Source organism: Corvus moneduloides, chromosome 4, assembly GCF_009650955.1.
Source record: "Corvus moneduloides isolate bCorMon1 chromosome 4, bCorMon1.pri, whole genome shotgun sequence".
NCBI lineage: Eukaryota > Metazoa > Chordata > Aves > Passeriformes > Corvidae > Corvus > Corvus moneduloides.
In genome coordinates, this window is record NC_045479.1 from 47,616,471 (window position 1) to 47,643,204 (window position 26,734).

General features: G+C 35.6%; 2 protein-coding genes across 4 annotated transcripts in view; one reads left to right on the forward strand and one right to left on the reverse strand.

Moving 5' to 3' along the window:
• The window catches only part of IMMP2L (inner mitochondrial membrane peptidase subunit 2), a 426,380-nt gene that overhangs the window by 202,103 nt on the left and 197,543 nt on the right, over positions 1-26,734 (reverse strand). The window lies entirely within an intron of this gene.
• Positions 11,397-26,734, forward strand: part of LRRN3 (leucine rich repeat neuronal 3) — a 31,367-nt gene continuing 16,029 nt past the window's right edge. Inside the window, exon 1 of the mRNA XM_032107394.1 lies at positions 11,397-12,004. The gene's annotated coding sequence lies outside the window, so the exon portion shown is untranslated. The remainder of the gene's footprint in view (positions 12,005-26,734) is intronic.

Consider the following 26,734-nt stretch of genomic DNA (forward strand, 5'->3'; position numbering starts at 1 on the left):
AAAAATCCTTTGCCACTTAGGTTGACACAGAAAAACGATAAAAACTAAAGAACAGGGATAATAATTCATATTGTACTTCTCCTTAGTCAAGATAATAAACTTTAGATTCACTCTTAAAAAAAAAAAGCAAGCTTCAGAACATTTATTTAAAGCACATAAATAGGTGTTGATCATAAATACACTGAAAATGTCAGACCAATTTTAAATAAATATCTGAATGGGTTTTGGTAAATTATTAACATGATCTTCAAGCTCTGTAGAAACAAAATTTAGTCAAGGCAGAGCATTATAGGCTTCTCTAGAGAGACAATGGATATTTGGTGCCATCGGCACCCCAGAACCCTTGGAATACAGTTGTGCTTATCATGGGCAAAAAAAAAAAGCCATACTGGTATGTGCCAAGTAAAAGTTTTTCTCAACAGTTCATCCAAGCCAGAATACTGACCTTTCAATTTATTTGCTTTACAAGCTTCCAAAGCATTTAGCTACAAAAAATTTATATACCTTGCTCAATCTCTTTTCCACCAAAAAGTAGAAAATTGACTGCACCCATGATGTTACCTTTCCATGATTTAAACTAAGAAATGGGGCTGCAGCAGCTGACAGCAGGATCATTGCACTGAGGGGCAGCTATTGCCTAGGAAGCACTAACCCATAAATGTTTCTCCTGCCTGTCCCATGCACATACTTTATTGGAAAGAAGGGAAATCCACAGAAGCAGAGCCTGTTAAGCAGGTCTTAGGCTGACAGCAATGTCCTAGGGTCAGACTGGCCATGTGTTGAGCCCTACACTAAGGCAGACCACCTCAGAGCAGTGTTTAGGCCAAGATTACAGGAGTCTTTGTGCCACAGCCAAAGGAAGGAATAGATTACACACAGACCTGCCTCTGACATCCTTGAAAGTGTGTGATGCATACAACACCTTGAAAGAGGAAGCAGAGGACTGAAATCTGCACCCCTCCAGACAGAAGCTAGCAAAGACAAAGACCAGAGCAGTCAGTGGGGAAGACTTCAGAGAAAAGGAAGATGAACTGCTTTTTCTAAAAATTAGGGGCAGGGCAGGAGAAGGCAATTGCATGTTCTTTGCACAGTCACAAAGAGGAAGAAAAAACTGGGCACAGGGAAGATCAATCTGTGGAAAGTGAGATTCAAAGCCTAAGGTAATTTATAATTAGTTCAGTTAGGAATATTCAATTAAGGGCTTTTAAATGCAGTGTAGGCAGCAATGAAGTTTGGCTTCTCTCCAAAAGTAGTTGCACTCATACCCAGAACCAGGATGGTCTCACGAGAGTTTAGTGAAATTAATGGAATTACTAGAATCTCCTCTCCTGGTCAAAAGTTAGTGCTCCTGCCTGATGTACCAAATTATTCACCATTTAGGTTACTCCTGAGGCACATTTTTAAATAGCAATATTGAGTCTCCTTTATGTTTAGTTCAATATTCTCCATGTGACATAACAGAAGCCATGACAAAAATACATGTCCTAAGAGTACAGTTAGGAAAATATGAGAATGTATCAGCAGTTTGATTTCTCCCTCTTCGACCCATGCATTTTAACTTCTTGGGTTTCCAGTTTGAATGTTATTACTATTTCATTAAGGCCATAACTATCTGTGTTCTGGTTCCTGAAAGCCTATTTGGCATAACATTCGAATTAGCAGTAATGAGAAGAATATGCTCTTCCATCATCAAGTTTGTTACCTTGACGAATATCTCTCTGTAGGAAAATATGAAATGAGTTAATGTACCTGCCTATTAAAGCCACTTCAGGAGATGGCTGAATATATCAATGGCCTATTAGCTAAAGAAAAATTCAACCTAAGGCCCAAGGAAGAAATACAGATGTATCTAAAAAGTGGATTTATTGCATCTATATCTTACACTACTCGAGAAAAAGTAGATGTCAGCAAAATTAGGAGTGCTAAAAGATCACATTAAAAAAAGTTAGACAATTTTGGGGCTTTAGGATTCTACATACAAAATAGTGAGGCTTATATGAATTTTTTTGTGCATTTAATGCTTTTTGTTACTTCTTTATAGCTGAACCTAGATTATCTGACAAAAAAAAAAAAAAAAAAAAAAAAAACCCAAACAAAAAACCAACCAACCAAACAAAACCCCAAATAAACAAAGGAAAAAACAACCAGCAGAGGAAACTGAAGACAGTACTTGATCAACTGAGTGAGGCTTATATTTAGTGATCAAAGTGGCTGATTGGAACAAACTTTGGGGAAAATCTAAGGCCTAACAATTTGTTTTAGAGCGTTTTATCAAAAGGCTTAAGGTTTCCAGAACTATCTAGAAAATGGGAAATCAAAGACTTAAACATGGATATTAGCCTCCTTTTTTTCTTCTGAACTTCCTGTAGTGCCACTGAACTATTTTCATGCAGAGCTAGGTAAACCACTACTTCATAACTGCAAGTAAATGTAAAAGACTTAACTCATAGTTGCTTTATTTATACTTACCTGGGTAAATATTGAGAAAAGCTGTTTTAACATTGAAAACTGAGTATTCCCACCAGTTGAGGAGTTAGAAATTCCCATTGTAACAAAAATTCAACATTTTCAGAGAGAGTTTAATAGAATGCACAGATAAGGAGTTATACAGAAATATGATAAGTAGGCTTTATCTTTGATAAGCAAAAAAGGACTGGAAAGATCTTTCTAAAATGTTAAGTTCAGCTTCTTCTTCTGTAGGCATGAAGTCAGCTGTTTGTAAACACACCTCTTTTATAAATATGCCAATCAGTATCTTTGAAGAGGGGCTATTTTGCTAGTGATTGATTTCATCTGAGTTGTGGTTGGTTTGGATGGCTCTTGCTTTGATTATCCCAGGATGTGATGACTCACAGGGAAAAAAAAAAAAAACCAGACTTAAATTTAATCACAGTCACACAAAAATTCTGTTCTGCTACCTTTTCCTCATTGTGTACCAGCAGGACATATTTTATCAGCAGGAACCTTATTTCCCCCCTGGCTCTCCTACACTATGCAAGACAAGGTTTTATAAACCCCTCTGTAATGTGGGCTCTGCTGTCACCTGAACAGTATTTAATTGCATGTGTTCCACTTTGAGTTCATATGATTGTCAAGCACAACAAATTGTAACTGAATTAATCATTCTAAGTGAAGTGGGCAGTTCCTTACTACTCCTGGAACAACTTGGAACAACAATCCTGGTGCATCCTCAGACATATCTGCTTTTTTTCACAGCTGTGCCACCCTGTTCTTTCCTTTTGATCAACCCGTAATACAGAAGTACGTTCTTCTTCTCAGTTATTTCTATTAAGCCCACAATTTAAAGCAAAACTACATTTTATTGGCCCCAAATGATCTTCCATCATCAACTATTTAGACTGTAATCCCATTTCTACTATCAAAGTTCAAACAGCCTTTCTGAATGATATTCCTATGCTCCTCTGAGCTGCTTACAGTGGGAAAAGCACCCCCCTTCTCCCATTCAATCTGTCCTTTGCCTTCTTGTCACAGCAATGTCATCAAAAGATTTACTTGGCACAAAACAATTATTTATATTGTCTACTGCATTTTATATGATACTTTTACCCAATTACCAAATAGTTAAATTACTACAAAATGTTAGTTCCTCTTCTCTGGTAACTAGAATTGCCAATTAAATTATTAACTCTTAATTATTTCTCAGTATCAAATGGTCCTGGTCCTCACCAGGTAAACTGATAGTCTTGCAACAAAACAAATGTTAACTTTCTCTGAAAGTACCTATCCCTGTTATCTTATAAAAAAAAAATATTGATTTCATCTCTTTTATGATAATACTGATGGGAGTTAGAGGCTGAATGCATTCTCTTGGAAACACACCAGTTACACCATAAAGGAAATGGTCAGTATTACCAAACACTGAAGATCTTATTTCTTGCTGCAGACATAAATTAAAGGATAATGAAAAGCAATGCTTTTAGTGTTCCTTGAGACATGTTGTGAATTCTTGCAAGTCAACAGTAGAAAGCAAACATAGCCACTACAGTATTGAAATAACACAAATATTCTGAAATATTAAAAATTTCTTAGCCAAGACAAATGAGTTCTGATATCTCTATGTAATCTAATTTATTTTGCTTCGCACAAAAGTATTCAACTAAGTCAAAACAGGGACGTGTCAGCTTTACCACAGCTGTCATTCTCCCACACATTTAACAGTCAAGGAGTTACAGAAAAAAATCTATAGGGACAGGCTGCTCATTAACTGTGCACACAAACACACACATAAATCCCTTTGAGGCATATTAGCTTTAAAAGTAAACTCGTCACCCAAAATGGATCATGAACTATGCAACATATATTATGAATGATTATTCATCAGACAGATAAGATAGCAATAACTGATGACTTAAGTCTCTTCATTTCAAAATGAATTGGCATTAACACCCACAAAACATAGGGGAAGTTAAGTTTCTATAGTATTGGTTTTGTTGTCACATGGCCCTACCGAGCCAAGGGCTTTGTAGCCCTTCAAAATAGGCACTTCCATCTTTGTCTTCAGTTTTCTATCCTGCTTGGCAGAAAAATTAACTGATAAACTAATTCATATACTAGAAAATACTGAATAAGAACATTTATTAGCCAGAAACTTCATTTCCCTACAGATCTCTGGTAATCTGGATTTCTACATTTCTCTGACACTTTGAGCTTATTTGTGAACAAGTTTCATCTTTGAGGACACTTTGAAGTCAGCTGCAAGTTATTTAAATAATTATACTTCAAAAATATATCCCATCAAACCAGATTCATCTGGCTGTACTAAGGCAACCTTTTGTTTCTAAGCATATCAGCTGAGCATACCTAATTGGTAATAGTTATTAATTCAATTGTTTGTTAATACAGGTGTTTGGTCAGCACAGAATATATGTGTTATTCATGTGGGGGAAATGTGCTGACCAAAATATAACCTATGTATAAGTATGGTTCGGTGTGTATTTGCAGTCTGGTCCTACGCTTCATCAAGGATTTTGCCAAAACAGACTCACTTTCCAAGCAAAGGTTTGATCAACTGTTGAGTGCAGAGCCATCCTTGCAGCCTTGTTTTAGCCGTAACCATTGGACAGGGATTTCTTTCTATTTTGATCTCATACCAAGTTTTGTTTCAGGAAATGAAAATCAGGACTCTTATCTGTTGCTACCTAAATGGTAAACCAGATTTCTCAAATGTCCTTACAATAGACGCGTACAAAGTACACGACGTAAAAACATCTGCCTTCCCTGCCTAATTTATTAGTATTTTCACATTGCTTTTTATAGGACCAAAATAATCAAAATGTATACATATATGGACAAATTTCTCAAATATATACAGATATGTACACTTTCCTAAGCATGTAATACAATACCCTATATTCCTTAAATATGGAGTGGTTTTATGCCTCTTTTGTTTCCTTTGCCTCTTTCTCAGTGCTATAATGCAATTCTCAGTGTCTGAGCACCAGACTTCAAATGAGAGATCTATTCAAAACATGCACAGACAAAATAAGTGGTTTCCTTAGTAATGGAAACTATGTGAAAGCCTCTGAAACAACTCCTCCTCCAGTAAGTCATGATGTACATGATCCTTTCTACCCTCAATTTATTGATTTCAAGATAGCTTTACATTTAAATAAAAATATTTAATGCGTACAGCTTTTGGCAGTGAAATTAGAGATGAGAGGGAAGACATTTACTGCATTCCCAGCTACATTGTTTGGGTTTTAATCAGTAATGATGTTGTATGTTCTCGTGACCTTTTAATTAATTTTCTAGATCTGCTAGTTAAAAAAATGAAATTGTATAACTAAACTACTAAGGACTTCACTTAGGTACCCCATTACACTCCAACAGTTTAGCGTACTTGATCTAAACTATCATTAGGTAACCATATTCTGAACACACACTGCACTTATCCATGCTGTTTCTTGTCATCCCCAAGATAAATTCAAGCTTTTGATGGCATGGGAAAATAACTGATACTTCTCTCAGTCTCAGAGTAAAAGTAAAAGCAAAATGACATTCCAGTTCTAATATTTAGCTTAGTGACTCTCAAGTTTTCTAAATCACCAATACAGCTCTTGTGCAAATAGCTATGAAAAGCAGATAACTTAGAATTGCTATTGTTATCCATCCATTTTAATATTAAACCACAATAAAATGTAACAAGAATAGTTCTTTAGTTTCATCTAAAGAGTTAAGAAATTCAAGTCTAAAGTTCTGCCCTTGAGAAACACACACTATCTATATGGCATTTATTGCCACAATGTAGCGTTATCAGGAAAGGTGGCTAAATTAAAAAAAATATTATTAGCGGGTGAAGAAGGTTCCCTTTCACTGATCACATACTATTCCTACACCACACAGCATCAACAGAAAAAGCATTAACCTGTTTCAGATAAAAAAATCAGTTAATGTTCCATAGAAAGGAAAACAGATATGAGCAAAGAAACGGAAAAAGGCTTCTCTATAAGGACAGAAAGTTCAAAACCTATCACCACCCAGTTACAACAAATCAGCACCAGGATGGAAATTCTAGGCCTTACATTCAAATCATTACTGCCACTATTTTCTTCATCAGCCTTAGACAGATTAGCTCCAAGAGCTATGACACTGACTGCTATATTCCATGCACATTCTGGGTCCTACAAACAAGCAGATCCTTAAGAAATCAACAAGGGCATCTCAGTTTTAAAGGTCCACCATTGAGAAGGTCCCAGTAAGTTATATCCAATTACTGAAGGCTACAAAACCTGAGATATCACCACAACTAAGACATAAACTTACTGAGATGAAATCAATTTTTAAAAGCATACACTGAGCTTGAAAATTGCTTTGCAGATATTTCATCTGCCTTATCCAGCTGCATATAAAGATTCTCTAGCTGCTTTTCACTACTCCAACTTCATTAAGAATCCCATGTGACAATGCAAGGTTGTGCTTGCTATGTGTGACTCACTTCCAGCCGTCTGCAGATACTGGTATGCCAGAGATTCTTGCCTGTTAAAACAGGGTCAAGGATGAAAATTAGAATGCAGATATCACCCTGTGTTGGACCCAATAGGGATAAAAATTGTTAAGATTTTTCAGACCTCAAGCCACTCCTGAAGAAGGCTGACTATGGCCCTGGGACCTGTAATGAGGAAAGAGACTATAGCTTTTGCTTGGGATCTCATACTTTTTGTTTAATAGAAAACAGTTGCTACATGAATAGGCAAATTTTCTGGAATAGGAAATATCTCCTTGATAACCAAGACAAGCTCCTCACCCCTGCTTTCATTCAGCTCCATCACACATGACTGAATTTGCCTGTACTATACGGCTCTTTACTATGTAGTTCCAGATTTTGCCAAGTCATATAGCACCTACTACCTACATAGTATTTAATGAAGTAAATGAGGCTTTGTGTAGATGTGAATTTTTCCTTATGTGAAATTCTTTACAGATTTGTTTCCATCTGCTTTTGTTCTATCATATCAACACTAACTCTCATATCTGATAAAAGAAATTTCATAGCAGGTTAAGCAATCTGACGTAGCATTTTCCATTATGAAGTGCAACTCTAGAAATTTTGAATTCATTGTTGGCAACAAGCCTTACATCTTCAAAAAAGACAAAGAACAAGAGCCAGAAATGTTACTTTTGTTTATCACTAAAAAAATTATTCAATTTTGGGAAGGTACCTATTAAGAAAAATTACTCCTTGTCTATATGGAAGCATAGCCCTTTTAGGAAAATGTCAATAGTCTGACCATAATATCTAAAAATGCACATGACAATGTCAGGTTGATGACATTGCACTGAAAATGTTGGCAGAACAGGGTTACATGAAGTGGTGGCTCTTTTTTCTCTCTTCCAGGCAAATACAACAATGACAAGCACCTATATTTAATAAGTCAATTAATAAATTAACTGATGACACCACAACAGATTTCTTAGAAACTGACCTTCACCCAGAATGGAATACCTCCCCACAACCCACATGGAAGATACAATAAGGTGTGCTTTGCAGAACTGGTGAGAATTAATCTGTCAAATAAACACCAGCTCATCTGTTTTTTCACTCTACAGGCTACAAGAAAGTGAGAAAAGCCATCACTGAGCCTCCTCCTGGTAGTCATGGTGTCTCAGAAGCCAGGACAGGAGCACATGCAGTCATAAGCGACAAAGCTATTCCAAAAGTGTTGTCTCTTTTACACATGGACATAATCTGTATGGAAACACACTTTAAAAGAATTTTTTTAATTGCCAATTTCTGATATAAAGTGTGTCATCTTAGAATTTAAATCAAATATTTGTGGGATTTTTACTGTACCTGCATAGTATTCATTACAGTTTTTAACTGTACTTGCTGCATTCTAAACACAGCTGTGTTCTCACAGCCTAAAAACACTAGAAATGGTCACGGTTAATCCTGAACCACAAAAAGGGATATCAAGGCCTTTCTATATAATGAAAAAAGGGAAAAAGTTTTGAAATCATCTTCCAGTTCTGAGAAAAATGCAGGCAGAGAATCATTGTATTTTAATAACTAAGGGGTTTATGGATTGTGTTTATTGTCCATTACAAACAAATAATTACTTAGTTTATTTAATGTGCACTCAGTAATCAGATAAAATGTATGCTCTACAAATTGCTGGAGTTAGTCTGCATTAATTTCATTGTCTTTCTATCAGTCTGAGAGAATTTTTTTCTATTCTGTAACCTATTAAGCTATATATATTACTTTCATAAAATAGATTATATTGCTATTTTAAAACCACCAAGCATCCTAGTGAAATCAGCAGAAAAATAACTTAATGAACTTTAATAATCATAATTGTTTTGGTTATAAAAGATACTTTTCTTCTGCAGATAGTTGAAAAAAAATATTCTTTAGCATTACCTAAATTATAAAATTCAATTATTTCACCCTTTTTTATGAAACAGAACTTTATTATGATATAATAACATTTTAACTAATATGTAAATGTATGCCTATCAAGGAAGTACTTTAATTGCATATATAGTCTATCATAAGAACTCACTTTCTTTATGCAAGTATACTTTAGGTGATTTAATTATCTAGCCCTCTAATTACACAGTTCATACCAATCAACCAAAATGAAGCACTTCTATAATCTTAATTTCACATGTCAAATCACTGAATATGTTTTTGCATGATTCTCATGTTAATTAGAAAACCAGATTTTGAATGAATGACAGTGAGTTCATGAGGAGGTTAGGAGCAAAACCCAAGAAAGATTCCACACAGAGCAATGCTAGTCCCTATCCATTTACCCTTCTCCAGATCATGTGTTTCTCCACTGGATGAGATACGAGAAACAGCAGTATTCAGTTGTCTTTAAAAGAACATTTTCAACTTTGCCCAAACCTTTTGAAAATTTCTTCTCTCTTACTCCACCCACAATCCCACCCCCGTAGCACAGGTTAATATCTTTTTCCAGGGAGAGGTAGGAGATGGCTGAGGTTGGAAAGGATTTCCATTTTTCTTGTGAGGGCTACAATGGCAAGAAGTCTTACTCTTGTGGCTTTGGCTTGTGCTTACTTAAAACATCCGGAGCATTAGCCCGTCCAGCACAGGATGTGCAGCAGGGAAGGCTTACAGGTTCACTCAGAAGTTTAAAATGGCTTGAATTTGCAGCTCATGGTAGTAAATATGACATACATCAGAGGGTCCAAGAGCCATCTTGTGGGGGCAAAGGAGGAACAAGGTTTCACCAATGAGCCCCTGAGGCTACAGAAAGACAATGTGGCATCTTTCTGATCTTAAGTTTTTCCTATCCCAACCTCAGGCAAGAAGACCTGAAAGGTAACTGAAGATGGGTTAGCCCCAACTTTTTTGTTATAACTCTTTAACTCACACTAGAAAAAAATTTGAATATCCATAACAAGAGAATGAGAGAAAATGAAAAGGCCACTTGGCCTTCCCCTGGCCTAGAGTATCTCACCTATTTGCATGTATCAGTCACTTAAATGCTATTATTTCATCTGTGAAGCAGTCTCACTCAGTTGGATGCATGAAAAATGAACAGCACACATCTTTGAAAAAAATTAACACGTTGTTCACTGTAGTTAGCCTAAATGCAGCATTCAAAAATTTGAGGCAGAAGGAAAATACTGTTTTAATAGAGACACAGTGTAAGTACTGGTGAGTCTAACAGGAGTAGTTTTGTAAAATTTGCCCTAACCAGTTATAACAACCTGAAATTTATTCAGAATGGTGGCATTAATTTAATTCACTTTTCATAATAAGAGATTTTATGAAAAATAAAATTATTTTCTTACCAAATAAAAAAATAATGCAGTCCAAGATCTGACTCAAAGTGAATTGAGATGAAACTCAGTATTCATAAAATAGTAACCATTTTATTATAAAATTTTGGTGCTATTGCTGTTGCAAAAAAGTACACTAATTCACACCAGTTGCTAATCTTCAGAAATTGTTCATACTCTTATTAGACAGGACTATGAGCCTTTCTTCAAAGCAGATGAGTGTGAAATGAGAACCACATCTCACTTTGGTCCACTAGAGGGTGGCCTGACTCGCTCAGGGTGGTGGGACTCAGTTCACACAAGAGATCCAACATTTTCTTCTTTTTGACCTGTTGATAACCAATCCTTTGTGCTTCATTATTAATCATCCCCTATTATAAAGTAATTTCTTTTATATAAACAGTATGTATGATAAAAAAACCCTTTTTCTAACAACATCTATCTCGTTTATTTTTTTGTATATCTAGGAGAAGGGGTGATGATAACCACAAATTATTCTACAGTTTTTAAAAACTTCATAGTTTGTATGCCCTCTGTTCGTGGACACAGAATAAATAGGGAAACAATAAATCATTCACCAAAGAGCATGGCATAAAGGGAGAAAGCAGAAAGAAAGAGAAGGAAAAATCTGGACAGCCTACTGTTTATATAATTGGATGGCCATAAAAGACAGACTCAAGCAGAGAGAGATTGAAAGAAACTGACTTTTTATTTAACCAACCCCCTTCACAGTTTATTCTGAATTTTTATTTCTCAGGAAGATGTACTAATGCTCTTACTTTCTACTGATAAGAACAGGTAGTAAAATGTAATATTTGACAAAATTTGGAAGAGGAAGGATATGTAAAATCTTTTCCTGTCTTAAGCTTAAAAAAAAAAAAAAACCACACCAAAACTGGGGGCAAGGCACATTTCTCCTGAATAATTTCATTAACATACAGTATCCTCTGATACATACAGCAGCCTTTGCAGAACTTCAGTGATGTCTAGTAAGTTGTTCTGAGTACAGATAACAGTCCTTAAAAGAAAATAAATAAATAAATAAATAAATAAATAAGGGGGGTGGGGGGAGAAAATTTGAACCTCCCAATCTGTTCTGTACAGACAGAAGGCATGCCCTGTAGCTGCCACAAATCGGAAGAGCTATCTGGGAGCGCGCACAGGCTCGTTTGGTGTATCCGTCCCCGGAGCAGCAGCAGTGTCACGTACCAGACATCTTCCCACGGGCAGCCAGGCCGGCGCAGCCGCGCGCAGTGCGCGGCACCGGGGCGCGCCAGCATCGGCTCCTCCGCGGGGCCCGCTGTGGATGACCGCCGAGCAGGCAGCACCGTGTCAGGGGCAGGCGGCTGAGCGATGCACCGCTAACCACCATGGAAACAAGGAGGAATAAGAGCAGCTAGCGAGCATCTCTCTCTCTCTCATCCCCCCCCCCGCTTTCTCTCTCCGCTGGATTGCGAGCCTCAGACAGCCAGGCAGCAACAGCGCCTGGCAAACACAAGGGATCTCAGCTGGCAGCACAGAGAGTCTCTCATGTTGTAGGATATCAATAGATACATTTATGTATTATAGACTGTTAGACACATGCATGCACACCGACTCACACCCATACATACGTGTACTCTGATCTATTCAGACTCTGGCTTTAAGACAAGTATGTCGCTACCTGAACTAAGGATTCAAAATTACTGAGATGCAAGAACTCCTCCAGCTCTGAAACTACTCTTATTATAGGGTAAGTTCCTCTTTATTTTCAATTTTACCCCGACTTTTATCTTAACTTGTAGACTCTTTTTCCTTTCTTCTTTTTGTAAAGTTATTTTATTAGTGTATTTTCACATTTTACTTTCTGAACAGAAATGCAAATGCAATTTGCCTTTTATGCCAGAGATAACCTAAATACGCTTGCAATAGTATCAGATTTGTGCATTTGTTAGCTTGAAATAACATCAAAGGATAAAAAATTCTAAAAGGAGAATGTTTCCACTGATGTTTCAGAGGCAAAATCAAATTAAACACTTGCTCTGTGTTTTGAAACCAATAAAACAAGATACAGGACAGCCTCCTTTCTTCTCTCCAGTGCTAGGATTAAGGGAAATGCTGTTTATGTCAGGACCTAAAAACCACTGAGCAGTGAGGCTGAATGAGCATATCACAAACAGTTATTGAATTTCTGCCAGGCTACATCTTAAGGATTGTGGCAAATGACTTTGCTTAAAAATATCCCCTTTCCAGTCAGAAGGGACAGTGTGAATGCCTGATTACTGGTGCAGCTGGAAAGGACGCATTAGGTAAAAAGGATCACATTAAGCAGAGGAGTTCTAATCTTCTTTGGTAATTAACAGGATCTCAGCAGGGTGCCTCTATTTACATGTAAGGAGAGTGTTTAAATCCATCACTATAAAAGCTTTGCCTGTTTTAGTATAGGAAGGGTCAGAACTGTTTGTCTTTGCTTTCCATGTCTTTGTTTTCACATGTCTAACTGGAGTTTTTGCCCAGCACTGATGTTGAGAAAGAGAACCCGAGACAGGGGGAAGCAAAAGGCAGCAAGTGCAGGGGGCTAGAAAAATGTCAGTGATTTTCTATTTAACCAAATTAATCAACTTAAAATTCGAGGCTAGCACTACAGTTGTCTAATGTGCTTGTGCTTATGCATGTCTATGTCATTTCTTCCATGCAGTATAAGAGTACCTCAGTATCCTTTCAGATGAAAACACATTCGGTAAAGTGCATCAGCATGGATCTGTGATTCATGCATCAGTGAAAGACAGAGATAGATTTTACTTTACACCATGAAAAAGGTTAATCTAATGCATGCTTCAAAGTGAAAAAAATACTATCTGCATCTTCCCGTACGCTTTTGTTTGCTTTTTAGAGTACTACATCTGTATTAAAAACATAGTATTTAGATTATTTCTCCTACCTCTTTTTCTCCCTTCAGCCCCCTCACTCCTGTGCACTCTGGAGAGCATCATAAAGATGCTGTTCCTTTGCACCAATGTAATTATTTGCTTGTAATTTTAGAGTTACTGTGTTCTGAGATCCAAACACTGTGAAAGAACCATCAACACATAGCCACTGGCTTTAAGTCTGCCACCTTACCAAAAATGTCAGGAAATGGGTAGCTTAACAATATGCTATTGGTAAGAAGTCAATTAATTCAGGTGACCTTTGTAAATGGTAACAATAAAGCAGCTCTGACAATATGCCACAGCATTCGACATTCCCTCTGGAAAATGAATGAGCTTAAGAAGAGGTTTTCTTTTCAGAGTACAAAATGAAAGGTATTGAAGCATTAGCTCCTGCTATTGCTTCCTCTATTGTAGATGGTCTATGAAACCTGTTTAAAGCAAGCTGACTTATTTTATTATATGAAACACAATCTCTGGTCTAATTAATTAAATATCCTGTTTTCATTCACACTGCATGTGCACTTCAGCTGTTAAAGCAAGAATTTCCAGCTCCTGGTTTGCATTTTTACAAAATGTGTAAAATAAGTACAGAAAACCTGATTCTGATCTCTTCATGCAATGTGCAAAAGACTACTCAGAGGAAACTTTTTCTACATGCCTCGGTAGCTGCTCAGCTTTTCTGAATCTTTATCCTTATTCACTTTTAATGTAGAAAAAAAGTAAATATGAGTAACTTTACACAAATGCATGTTGGGGTTTGTCACATATGCTCTGATGTGCTCCTTTAAAATATATAGATATGCCAAAGAGCTTCAGAAAAATGTAGCCATTTCAATCATACATGTACAGAGAAATATGCTATAGATGCAGCATCTCAGTACACAGCACACACATTCTTAACCAGCAAAGCAGGCAAAATGTATGGTGACTGTATTTTGGTTAATACTCCCTCAAAGCTCCTGCAATAATGTTGTAGTGTCAGACAACGACTGGCTGATGTTGTTATGGTAACCCTGAAGTCCCACCTTTTAGGGTGGCAGCTCTGAGCATAACATCAGAGCATGCCTGCTTGGAGTACCCTGAAGTGGGTGAGTCCTTCATTTTTGCACCGGAATTAGACCAGATCAACTAAGCACCATTGCTTGCTACCTGTAATGCAGATCAGAAATATAACATGTAATCTTTGTTAACTGATCAAGATTGAGCAGCTTATGAAAATACTCACATCCATGTCCCTTGTCACTAGAAAACAAAACTGTTTGCAAGAGAGAGCAAACCATTTAGGAGTGTTGGAGCCACTTTCTTTGACTCTAGTCCATAACCTTTATTACATTAATAAATGCTCTACCATCAAACCAAAAGCTTTGCTGCTTGGTGACAATCACTCTTAACCAAAGTTAGACTGGTATTTAATAGCCAAGTTTTGGAGTATTAGAACAATAGAAGAAGATAAGCAGTAGAAAACAAAGAGTTTTTCAAGACAAGCTCTATCTACCATTGAAAGAAAAGTCACCACAGAGAGGAAAATGAAACCTTTTTTGAACTGTATATAGATGGTTTTAGTGATTCATGCTACATCAGTGTTTTAGTTAATTCATATATCCTTTCTTCAGGTAGTACTATTAAAAGCTGAAGGAAAACAAAACTCTTGACAGAGACATTGTCAGAAACTATCTTAAAATACTCTTCCACGTCAAATTCCACAAACTCTAGTTAATATCAAGTAGCAAAAACTGACAATGAAAAAACAATTTCACATGTAGCACTCATGAAACTATTTTCTGAAATCAAAGGAACAGACAGTTTCTAAAATTTTTCTGAAGATCAAAAATCAGACAGCTTCTAATTTATTTTTTTAATAGAATATGCCTTCTACAAGCCTTCATACTACTTTAAAAGCATAATAATTCTCATTCTAACAACACAACAAACAATTAAAATCCTTTACTTTACTGAAAGGAAAATTCCAGTAGAATTTGAGAAGAAACAGTAGTGACACATGTCATTAGAAAGGTCATTAAACACATTAGTATTAAGAGAAGAATCAATACTTCTCATTACAACTGTAATGTAACTGTAAAAAGGAATTAATGTGCCTTTTACTTATTCAACTGACCGGTCCACAAACTGTTAAAAGCCGTTATTGTGAAATGGTGTAGTTCATAAAGAGCTTATTTAAATAAACAGTATGACCTTCAGTGTTATACACAAAACCTATAAATTATTTCATCAATTTTTCCTCAATGAATTCATATCCACAACTGAACTGAACCAATAAATGTTTATTAGCACAGCACATGGACCTATACTCTTCTGCACCAGAGAAAAATCCAATATGGATGTCAATAAGATTCTTTCACATTTGGTTCTTCATGGAGTAGCTGAATGTGACACCTTGTGAGAAAAAGCATTTTCATGAGGGCAAAATACAAACTACTTTCACAATTTTGCTTGATCCAATTGCCCTTTTCCAACAGGATTTCAAATTCTTGATACATGGAACATCAACCATAATACAAGCTACAGGTATGCTCTCACCCCTAGCATTCACCAAACTGCTTACTTTTCTTAAAAGCAATAACAAATGCAGATATTAAAATGAAGGGAAAGTTTCATTTTATAAACACAAATTTATACAGCATGTCCTTGAAACAATTATCCTTCATTTAGAAATACTTCTTTTTCACCAAAGAGTTATCTCAACTCTCTTTCAGCTTGGCCACAAGCAGCAGTGGTCTAATTCAAAGGAAATAAGAAAAAAGATCTCTGCATTCACATTATTTCTATTCAGTTGTTGTATTTCTGGAATTCATTAAAATATCTTCCCCAAATTTAATGGTAGTTTAACTCTACTGACCACTGTATTAGAGAAGAAAAGAATATTGCCTCCTTTCTGCTCCCAACTCCCACAGTCTCAGTGAAACTGGGAAATGCTTTTTGACAACACTGGCACAAAAGAAATCATTTAGCTTTTCTCTTTCCTGAATAAGCATCTGTATTTAGAGGTAAACACTGCAAAGCAGAATAAAATGCTACGGAGAATATTTTTTCAAAATGTCTACTGATTATTAGTATTACCCCATAAGTCTTCTAATAGACATTTCTTGTTATGCAAATAGCAACCAGCCTGCCAGGAAATACTTTAAATTCTCTATAACATTTGGAATAAAAAATGTAAAAATCTTAAGTTTAGCTGTACCAAAAATCCCTGGGCATCCAGCTACTAGTATGAAGAAAAAAGAAAAAATATTTTTTTAATAAATTATATGTCTAGGGATCAGACAGTTTCAGAATTTACCTATTTAATAAATTATGGAATAATAGAACAAAATAAGCGTGGTGTAATAGAACACACAATGAAGAGCAAAGTTGTGCATTGAGACTTTTTTTTTAAATCGCCATAGTACGCAATGCTATTCTATTATACCATCATCCTGGATAAGAAAAGGTGACTCCAAAATTGTCTTTAAAAAGGCAGAATTACTAGGGCTCTTCTAGTGTGGTGTTGGAAGGTTAAAGGAAACTGGGTTGGTTAGTTTTGTCATGGTGATAAAACAAAAAGTCATTCTTATTTGAGATAGAACGAGAAATATATACCAGATTTGGGAGGCATTTAAATAAGTACAATTATGGGACTCACTAACTGAATAAGGATAAATACAAATGTCTCTTACTTTACAATAATAGCATATCTCTGATGAAAACAGGTACCTATTTGTTGCTATTTATATCATATTCATGTGATTTATTTAGTACCTAAAGACCTAATAAAATTTTTCATCTTGACAGGAATAATTTTTATGTGAAAACAGAAACTTTTCTCAAAGATTTTAGCTAGTGTCATGGTAGCTATAAATAGAAAGACCAGAGAGAGACATTTGTTTCTTCACCCCAAGCTCATTCCTGTTGCCAGGTTCTCTCAAGTCACTGAACTTCCTCTCCCCTCTGGAAAGCAGCTTTCTCTAGCGGTCATGTCAAGCATCAGCAATTTTTGCAGATGACACTTAACAGTGAGCTAATTCACCCAAGTGCAGTACAGTGCAGTTCAGTGTTTCCACCAAAGTGCAGAATTACCTGCTGAGCTCTCCACCCCAGATGGCTCCATGTTGCATGCCATGGAAGGAGCTGAGAGACAGGAGAGCCCACACTGGTCAAGGCTCACATGGTAGCTGAGTCTTCCAGAAAAAACTCTTTTCTGTGTAACAACAGCTCCAAACCCACCGCAATACTAAACTGCTCTCTTTTGTGTGAGAGAAATAAATACAGAAAAATACATACAGAAATCAGGAAGTTCTGTAAAAATTCTTCCTCCCTCTGCACTGCAAAAGGATGCTTGTGAAACAATTCAATCAATTTATGAAGTACAGCATTTTCTCCTGTCAAATTCTAAACAAATAAAAAAAGCCTTTTAGTATGAAAAATATAATTACAGTCAAGTGGTGTTTCATTACCACTGTAGCTTGAGGGACATTATCTGTACAACTCCTATTAAATACCACTTCATAACAATATACAGTTACTTAGGTTATCCTCTAAGCATTACACTAAAAGATTATCCTAGATATACCACATGTATTACACCATTTTGAACATATATTTCTTTTTACATGAGATGTACCATGTTAACTTACTGAAAAGACAGCTGAGACTCTACAGCCTCTATTTCATGACACTCTCACAACACAGTAATTTTGCTATTTCATTTTAATAAGTTTGGCCAGTCGCTGGTAAGCCCAATACAAGGCTAAAACTCAACAGCACTTGAGAGAAATGGAATGATTAATAATGATTATACCAGTTTATAGAGGTATCCTTATGAGGTGAGAGAAGACAAAATGAGGCAATTGCAAATATAATGAGCTGTTAAATTAGAAATATTTGTCTGAATAGCAATTTCACCCACCATGTATAATTCAGGTAACATATTCTTCTGAATGTTGCTTTGATATAGATTATCCAGTCATCAATATTGTGTCAGACAAACACACTTTCAGTCATTTTATTTTTATTGTAAAATAAGAGACAAAAAGGATATTCAGCATATTATTCCAGAGTTAGACTCCAAACTCTAAGCTCCAGAAACACATAAGGAAAAGTACTCTATCTTCCAACAGCAGCAGCCAAACTGCTGAGCTCTATTTTTCCTGGGCAGAAAGAGGAGCCAGTCAATCTGAGGAACTGCACAGAAATATTTCTGCATTTCTCACTTCCACCCATGGATAATATGCATGTTGGGACACACATTATACAAACCCTACACTCCCTCTGATAGGAAGCAATGGATATCAGTGCATAGAGTCATTTTGATGAGGCTACTCAAGGCAATGCAGACCCAAGTACCTTTATTAGGCATTTAAATATTGACTTCAGCAGCTATCATTTAACAGTAAGCTATAACTAGAATAGATAACTAAAATTACATACAAAGATTTAAATCCTGAAATCTTAAACTACCCATATATTGTCCAAATTATTAAGTACATTTAGGATCTCTGGTCATTTCAGTTCAAGCAAAGTATATAGATCCACATATTTGGAATTTGCGTACATGGAGGTCCTGGCCTTCTGTTCCATACTGAAATACCCTTTGCTCTTTTAAGGTTTGGAAAATCTATAAACTTGATGGTTTTCAAATGCTATTCTTCATTACTGTTCTGACAGCCTCTGAGGTTTACCAAAAAATCACAGAAAGAAACAAAAAAATCCCCGTTTATCTAAGGTGTATGTGAATTAAGGATTATGTAATCTTTACTTTGTTTTACATTTGGTTTATATATCAGTTCTTCAAAAAGCATCTCATGTTGGTATGCCATTATGTCAATCCTACCAACAAACAGGTACAGAAAACATTAAAAAATGAAGAAAAAATAATAAAAAGTTTAAATAAACAAACATATCTGTACCTGATACAAATAAGGCAGGCAAACTATAATACTTATGTAGAGACTGTAGACTATCCATTTACAACTACTCAGTGGTAAGCATATAGAAGTTGTGGCATAAATCCACTATACTACTATTTAATCTCTCATGTAGAGGTTAGTCAAACTTTCAAAACATCTGAGTAAATTCTGTGAAAGCAATCTACTCCATCATTAATTGCAATGTAGATATTTATTTTTACAATAAAGAGTAATCAATGCTCAGGGCTGAGGAAAATGTTCAATTCCATAAAAATTAAATTTGCATTAGCATTGATTAAAAATAAATTTTGTTTGGCATGTCAAAGTACAGTATTGAATCCACCATGATCTGTGTGCAACGGAATGGTCAAAGGACAAGATTTGTAAGCATAGCAAGTAGTAAGAAATTCCAGTTTGATTTTTACCTTCCATAAGCTGGTCTGGCATAACAGCAGACTTTGCTTTGGACTAGAGAGTTCCTGAGATCCCTTCCACTTGACTATCCCATGATGATCCTCTCAACAGGGAGGCTTGCTTCTCTGCCAACACTGCCTTGGGTGACAATATACAGCACCACCGTCATCACAGCCTGCTTAGATGTCTTGGTATGACTGCATCAGATGAGAGTCATTTACATGTTACTAGAGGTGAAGGGCGCTCTTCAATCTGTCTCTGAGCTAGTTGTATGGAGCTGAAAATTCTGAAAAGGCAGACAGTCTGCTGGACTGCTAAAGGAAATAAAACTCCATTTGGTCATGAGGCAATATTTGCTTTGCTGTTACCTTCCGAGAGAAGAGTAATTCAATGAAATCCCAGCAGGACACTAAAAGTGGTTTAAATATCCTACTAGCTTGTTTAAAATTTTCAAAATAAGACACTATATTTATTCAGTTAACAGAAAGCAACTGTTTTCTAGGAAGAGAGAAGAATTATTCCCTGAAACATTACCATCTTAATTTGTAATCTCTGTCTTTCTGCTCAGCCAGGTGTTTAGTTTTTTCCACAGATCTGGGACTGAATACACTACAGTTTTATACATAGTTTTGAAAATACAGTGTTAGCATGAATTAGAGTTTGCATAATAACCACTCCACATTTAGTGCTAAACTTTGGCTTTCACTTCCTAGACTGGTATTTTACTTCATGTAGTGAATATCCTTAAACTGTTTCACTCTTTACATGTCATAAAGCTGCAATGAATTTCATGAGAAGTGGTCCTGCTGAGAAAACTTGTCAGTTTGAAGGTATTATTTATTCTGAGTTTCCATAGTTATCTTCAATATCAAGATTACTTACTCCAATATTAAGATTATCAAGATACTCTACCAGAGTAATTTAAGAAACACAAACTGGTCACTCAAAGTTGCCTAAAATTTAGAGTACCTTTTTATAGATGATTAAATGGACACCATTTTAAGTCCTGGTTTTTGAAAAGACAGCAATGTGCAAAGGACAAAAATTAGAACCACACAATACTATCTGTAACCTCATGGAAGCCATGGAGTGTAAAGCAGGACAGAAATAAGCTGCAGCACTAAATTCCAGCTTTTGCTCTAATGTTATCACTGGATAACATAAGACAGCCCTTTCTGTTCTTAGTTCTGCATGTGCAAAAAACCATTGTCATGAGGTTTACTTAGTACTAATTTTAAAGGGAAGATTAGGAAGGCCTTTAAAGTATTTTTCTCATATTAGAACCATCCTGTGCAGACAGATTGCATTTCTATTCTTTGCCATGAGTAAAGGCTATAATTTGATAATGTTTTTAAAGAAAAGTGTTCCTGAAAACAATAAATTATACTGCTGATATTTATCACTGGTATTGTATCAACTCCCTAAGTAAATATTCTAGCACTGGGATACTCTAAACTCAAAAGTATGAAGAATAAAGAAGTTTTAGAAGAATTTCAACAAAGTAATAACAATGTAGTACTATAAACTATGTTTATGATTGTTACATCTGCCAGACCAAGTCTGTTTGTTGCCATTCACCGGTGTTAAGTATTTGAATGTAACTCAAATCTAAATATTAATGATTCATCATAAAATTATTTCTTCTTGTAACAAGGATGCATTTCTCATTATGCAGTAATTTGCAGAATTTATTAAAAAACATTCTCCAAAACAAGCACAGAAAGGTTTGCCTTAACAAGAATTCCTGTTCAGTCCTAAATAGGACTCTTGCGAGAACAAGAAAGTCTTGTCTTTCTAAATACCTGATGGCTTTTAACTCAGACACTCATATTCAAGATAGATATTTAATGGAATTTGAACAATTACAGGAAGTCCTATTTAAGTACAAAGGACAACTTTTAAAATGCAATTTAACTTCTGTTTACCTTCCCTGATAATCACACCCAGCAAACATGATCAGCACTTACAGCAACCACAGCTATATCTTATTGACAGTAAATCTAGATAGTTTGACGGGGCAAAAACCAATTTAAGCTTAGCAGTTGAATGCTTAAATGCCTTTCCGAGCCATGCAAATTACAAGTGTATGGGAGATTCAAAATAAAAGATGAAGCAGATCTAATTCATTGTTATGTAAATAGTACAGAGGAAAACCATAACGAACAAATTGAGGATATGAGACTGTATATGATACTGCTTTCCACACTGCCAATTTACATGTGTTTTATTCTTGGACTTTTTCTGCAAAATGCAAAAACTGGTTACCCTAGCAACTGCCACATGTTACTCAGTTTATTTCTGAGGTACAGAGCAGCCTATAAAAGAATAATATTGTGCACTTCTATTAGGATCTCCCAGCACCACAGACAATTCAGAACTTCATGTTCCATCATGTGCATGTATTTTCTGAAAGTTTTAAGAAAGCATATTAAATAAAGAGTATTGTACATATTTTGTAAAATCATTTTCTTTATGGCTTGTGTGCAAATTAAAAACAAAGATTAGGCGCTGTATGGAGAAAAATGTATACTCTGTCCAACCTGATAGTTGTTTTCTGCACTCTTCTTTTATTACAGTTCTAGTAGACATCTATAGCAAACAAGTAAAGCTTTCAAACCTTCTTTAATGATGTATAGGGTATCATCTTCCAAAGAGTAATAGGGTCCTGAGCAACCTGGTATAATGGAAGGTGTCTCCGCCCATGGTGGGAGGGGTTGGAAATAAGATGATCTTTAATCTCCCTTTAAACCCAAATTATGCTATGATTCTCTGATCATTCTTTCATACTCATTATGAAGATCTCAAATTCTCATCATCTGTTAAAGGTTAAGGTTTAGTACAAAGTAAGAATTAAAGGATTTTGCAGTTGCTCATTAATTATATGCCCTCCCTCCCCAAAATGCAGAACCCTTTGTTACGTGTCTAGGCCCTATACAATTTATGAGGAGATGTCTTGCAATAGTAGTACAAAATAACCAGAATGATAAAAAGGGAGTCAACTGAAGTTAGACATTAATGAACACATCTTAAGGAAAACTCTGTCATTCTTTTGCTTTTGAAACCTGGAAAGAAGCCTCTGTGGCCACTGGAGATCCACAGCCCCTGGTCCTAGAGACAGGCCTTTATCCAAGCAGTCTGCACAAGAACTAAGTCAGGACTCATAATTTATAGTTTATAGGTCAATGTTAAGCATTTTTTCCCTTCTTCCAGTAATTTTTTTTTTCTGGTTTCTACATGAAAATATTTTTTAATAGAATAGAAGAAAATACTTGGTTGCATCCTGACTCCTCATTCCAAATAGATGATTTTTCCCATTAAGATAATAAAAATATTTCTAAATTTGTACTTGAAACAGAATAATCAAAAATTAATAAGTCTTTGGATTTAAATAAGCATTTGTATGTTTGAATATTCTTCCTGCTAGCTATTTTCACAAGCTCTAACCAGTAAATGCTGCTCTGCCTGTTTTACTTATCTCTGCTGACTCCTTTTATATCATCACTTACCTGAAAAGAGTACAAAAGCTAAGGAATATCTTAGCAGAAGAAAATAAGCCCTATACCTTTTTTCCCATGGTTATCAAGGATGGGGATTTTGGCATGTAGCTGAAACTGCAAATTACAGCATTAGATTGACGAGCAAAACAAGAGCACATGTACAAGTCCTGAACAGGTTAGAAGTTTTGAACAGGTCTGGCAGCATCTTCTTGGATTGGAAGGGTAAACTAATAGAGGCTAATTCTGTATTTAGGCTTTGGGAGGCATTCAAACTAAAAGTTCCTCAGACATTACTGCTATGAGCATATGCTTCCCTTTGGATTCTTGTGATGCTTGGCTTAATCAAACTACAGAAACACAATAGCAGGGAACATATAAACAGACCTTTTTTGCATTCCCTTGGGACGTAATATAGAGAAATCAATTGTAAATTAATTGGGGAAAATTTGTTTTGCATAGCATAGAGAGGAAAAACATTAATTTGGAATCATTTGCTTAATGGCAATTCTAATATGTTATGCATGTATTCAACCTAGTTTTTTATAGTGAAATGCAAAACAATTATCAAGAATGTAAATACCAATAAACTGTAATCTACACCTCTATTACAAGTAAAAGTAGAGTCAAAATAATAGATAACAATTTCTACCAAGAAATATTCAGATTAGTTATTTGAGTGCATCAAATCTTCCATCAGCTTATGAGAATTTATAACCATTTCACTACATTTAGGCACACTGGGTACAGATATGCAAAGCCACTCAACAGCACAGAGGTTTCATGTTGTACAGTCTATCTGTGTGTAAAGCATTCACGCCAGTGCTAGCTCTCCATATGTTACTTACTTTAGGTCTTATGTAAACAATAACTGCTCTTAACTGTAGGTTCTTTATTATTATATGCTTTGGTTTAATAAAAATTCATTTTTTTTTTTAACACTAGAAACAAACTGATGCACAGTTGACCTGATTGTTGACTAGATCTCTGACAGAAGGCAGAGAGGAAAGAGCAGTCAGAAATCTTACTGCATATATGGAAAAAGAGTGGCTTGTGATGATTTTTGCTTTTCATACCATTAATGAGATTTGAGACCCCCTTATTGAAGTTCCTGTCCTCAAATCCACCATTTCCACAGCCAGAGGCATTGTAGGTCAATGTGGTTTTCTCAGATAGATAAGGTTTTTGTGACTGTACAAGCCTAAACCCCAGAGCCACTCTATGTCCATGTGGTTATCTCAGAAAATAAAGCTCATCACCACACAATTCTACAATCTATGCCTAACCAGACACAATGGAACCCTCAGGAATTAATGGACTTTCTTAAGAAGCATAAAAAGCATCTCTCAGCAGAAAGAAAGAACTGTGCACTGGATCATTCTGTTCAAATTCCTTGCATTTAAGAATTCAATAAATAGTTTACAAGTAGTTCTAGAAGTATTCCTAGTATATTTAGAACTTATGTCTCTAACATAGGAATACAAACATCGAAAAAATTGCTAAGAATTTTTGCAAAAGTGACATTGCATTCAGAATCCAGACATTCTGAATCATACTTGCTTTTTTTTTTCTGCTTTTCAAATTTTTTTTGCAGGAATAAATCTGTGTTCACACAAAAAGCTGTGCAAAATGAATTCTGAGTCTATTACTTGAAATTGTTCAGCTGTAAAGCAAATTCTGCCTTGGATTCAACAAAGTTCATAAGCAACAGTTTATGAAAAGTCATTTACTTCGAAAGTACCTCCAACACAACGTATTACACAGAGGTAACAGTAAGCTCAGAATATCATATAACAAATATGAATTATTGTGTTTTTTCAAACTGGTTAAGTGGGAAAAAGTGGTGAAAAAAACATGCAGCTTACTACTGTAAATGAAATCTAGTACATATGACAGCACACTGCAGAAAGTAGCAAACATTGATAACCCAAACAGACATGGAGTTTGGCCTAGAATTTGAGATCTTTCAGATTATGTGTGATAAAAGCTGAGCTCTTGTAACAGGTTGATGGCATGGTAATTGCTGGTTTCATTCATCTCTTTTAGGCCTAAAGGATTGAGAAGTCTAATTCTTACCACATGGGTCCCCAAACAGCCATTAGACAGAGAGACTTAGTCTGAGTGGAAAAAAAGCCCTCAAAGGACAAAGTAATGAGGGTTTTTTTGTTTATTTTTTTAATGAGTGCTAGAAATCAGTGCATAGAGAAGCATTAGATTTAAGTTAAGATCAATTTGGTTTTACTTCCAATTCAGTTAATTTCCAAAGATGGTGACCAAGAGCATGGCAAAGTAAGAAAAAGAACCCCAACCTTTCTTCTTCTTTGCCCTCATCTCACTCTCCCATGTCTAGCCGACAAAACCTGTTTGTACCTATTCCCTTCAGAATAAATCAACATTTTAATTTAATAGTATTATGTTATCCCTTTAAATTGTGCTCACAATACTAGCCACCAAGGAAGCAGTTAACAAATTCCTTATCATTCCACAGCTATTTTACAAACATAAGGGGCAACTGAGATGGCCAAATTTTTAAAATAAAAATATTAAAATCATAGTTATTCTGAAGAGTTTGACAAATTTTCATACCAAATACATTTCTTTTAAATTCTGAATCTGGCTGGCAGGAAGACTATGAATATAATGAATGGTACATAGCAGCATCCTGCGAATTAGGATGTGAAAGGCTAGGAGACATGCATGGAGCTACTTTAAGTTGATTTCCAGTCAATAAGTATTCTGAATATTTTCCAGGCACAAAATTAAATGAGACCACAATTAACCTCAGCCAGATTCTGACACATGCCCATACTGCAGAATGCTCTGTCTGTATCCTCCTTTCCTGAGGACAGCCACTGAAATTTTATTTTTAACTCTACTGACAATGTCTACTTTATGAAGAAATAGATGCAGTTCTGCAGCAAGTGTCAGTGCCCTCATGAATATTGGCATATCAGACAAAGTCACTGAAATCTGACACTAATCATTTTGAATATTAAAATTAAAAAAGGATGCATAATAAAGAGTATTACAGCAACTGTTGCTTTAGAAGTATGTTGCCTGATAGACCTGAAGAATTACCTGTATTTGTCTGGTATTGATTTGTAACCCTGCAAAATTCTTTCTAATAACACGCAGAATGGAAGCCTAACACGTGTAAACATTAAAATATCAAACTAGTATGGGTAGCCTCTGGAGCTAAGGATTTTTCTTCCAGTGAAACAAATTCTGTTTCATGCTGCTTAGCCATTATTATTTTTAAAAGAGAAAGCAATTAAAACCATAGCGAAAAATTCATCGAGAGCGACTTTCATAACAAAAGTATTACAGACCCAATAGCAGTAAGATAGGAATGAGCCTGTTCCAAAACAATCTGCCTAAACTAATTACCAAACTAATGAAGGCTAATCATTTCAAACTTTAATAACAGCCTGAAGAATATGCTATTTCACAATTAAGCAAATGAACCAGAAAGATTTTTTTCACTAGAATGTGCTGATTTATCTCTCCATTGAATTTCAAGGATCACATTTGTGTATAATCTACTACTTTATTTATAGAGTAAAACAAAATAAATCAAAACAAACCTTCCCATTCATCAAAAATAGTGTGTTGTTTCTTTTACATTCTATTACAAGTTCAGAGGAGAGAAATGTTGCCTCCTTCTCCTTAACAGTTCTAGAAATTGAGTTCATATATAGGGAAGAAGTATTTGGGGATGTTTATAGGAGCATTTCTGCTTTAA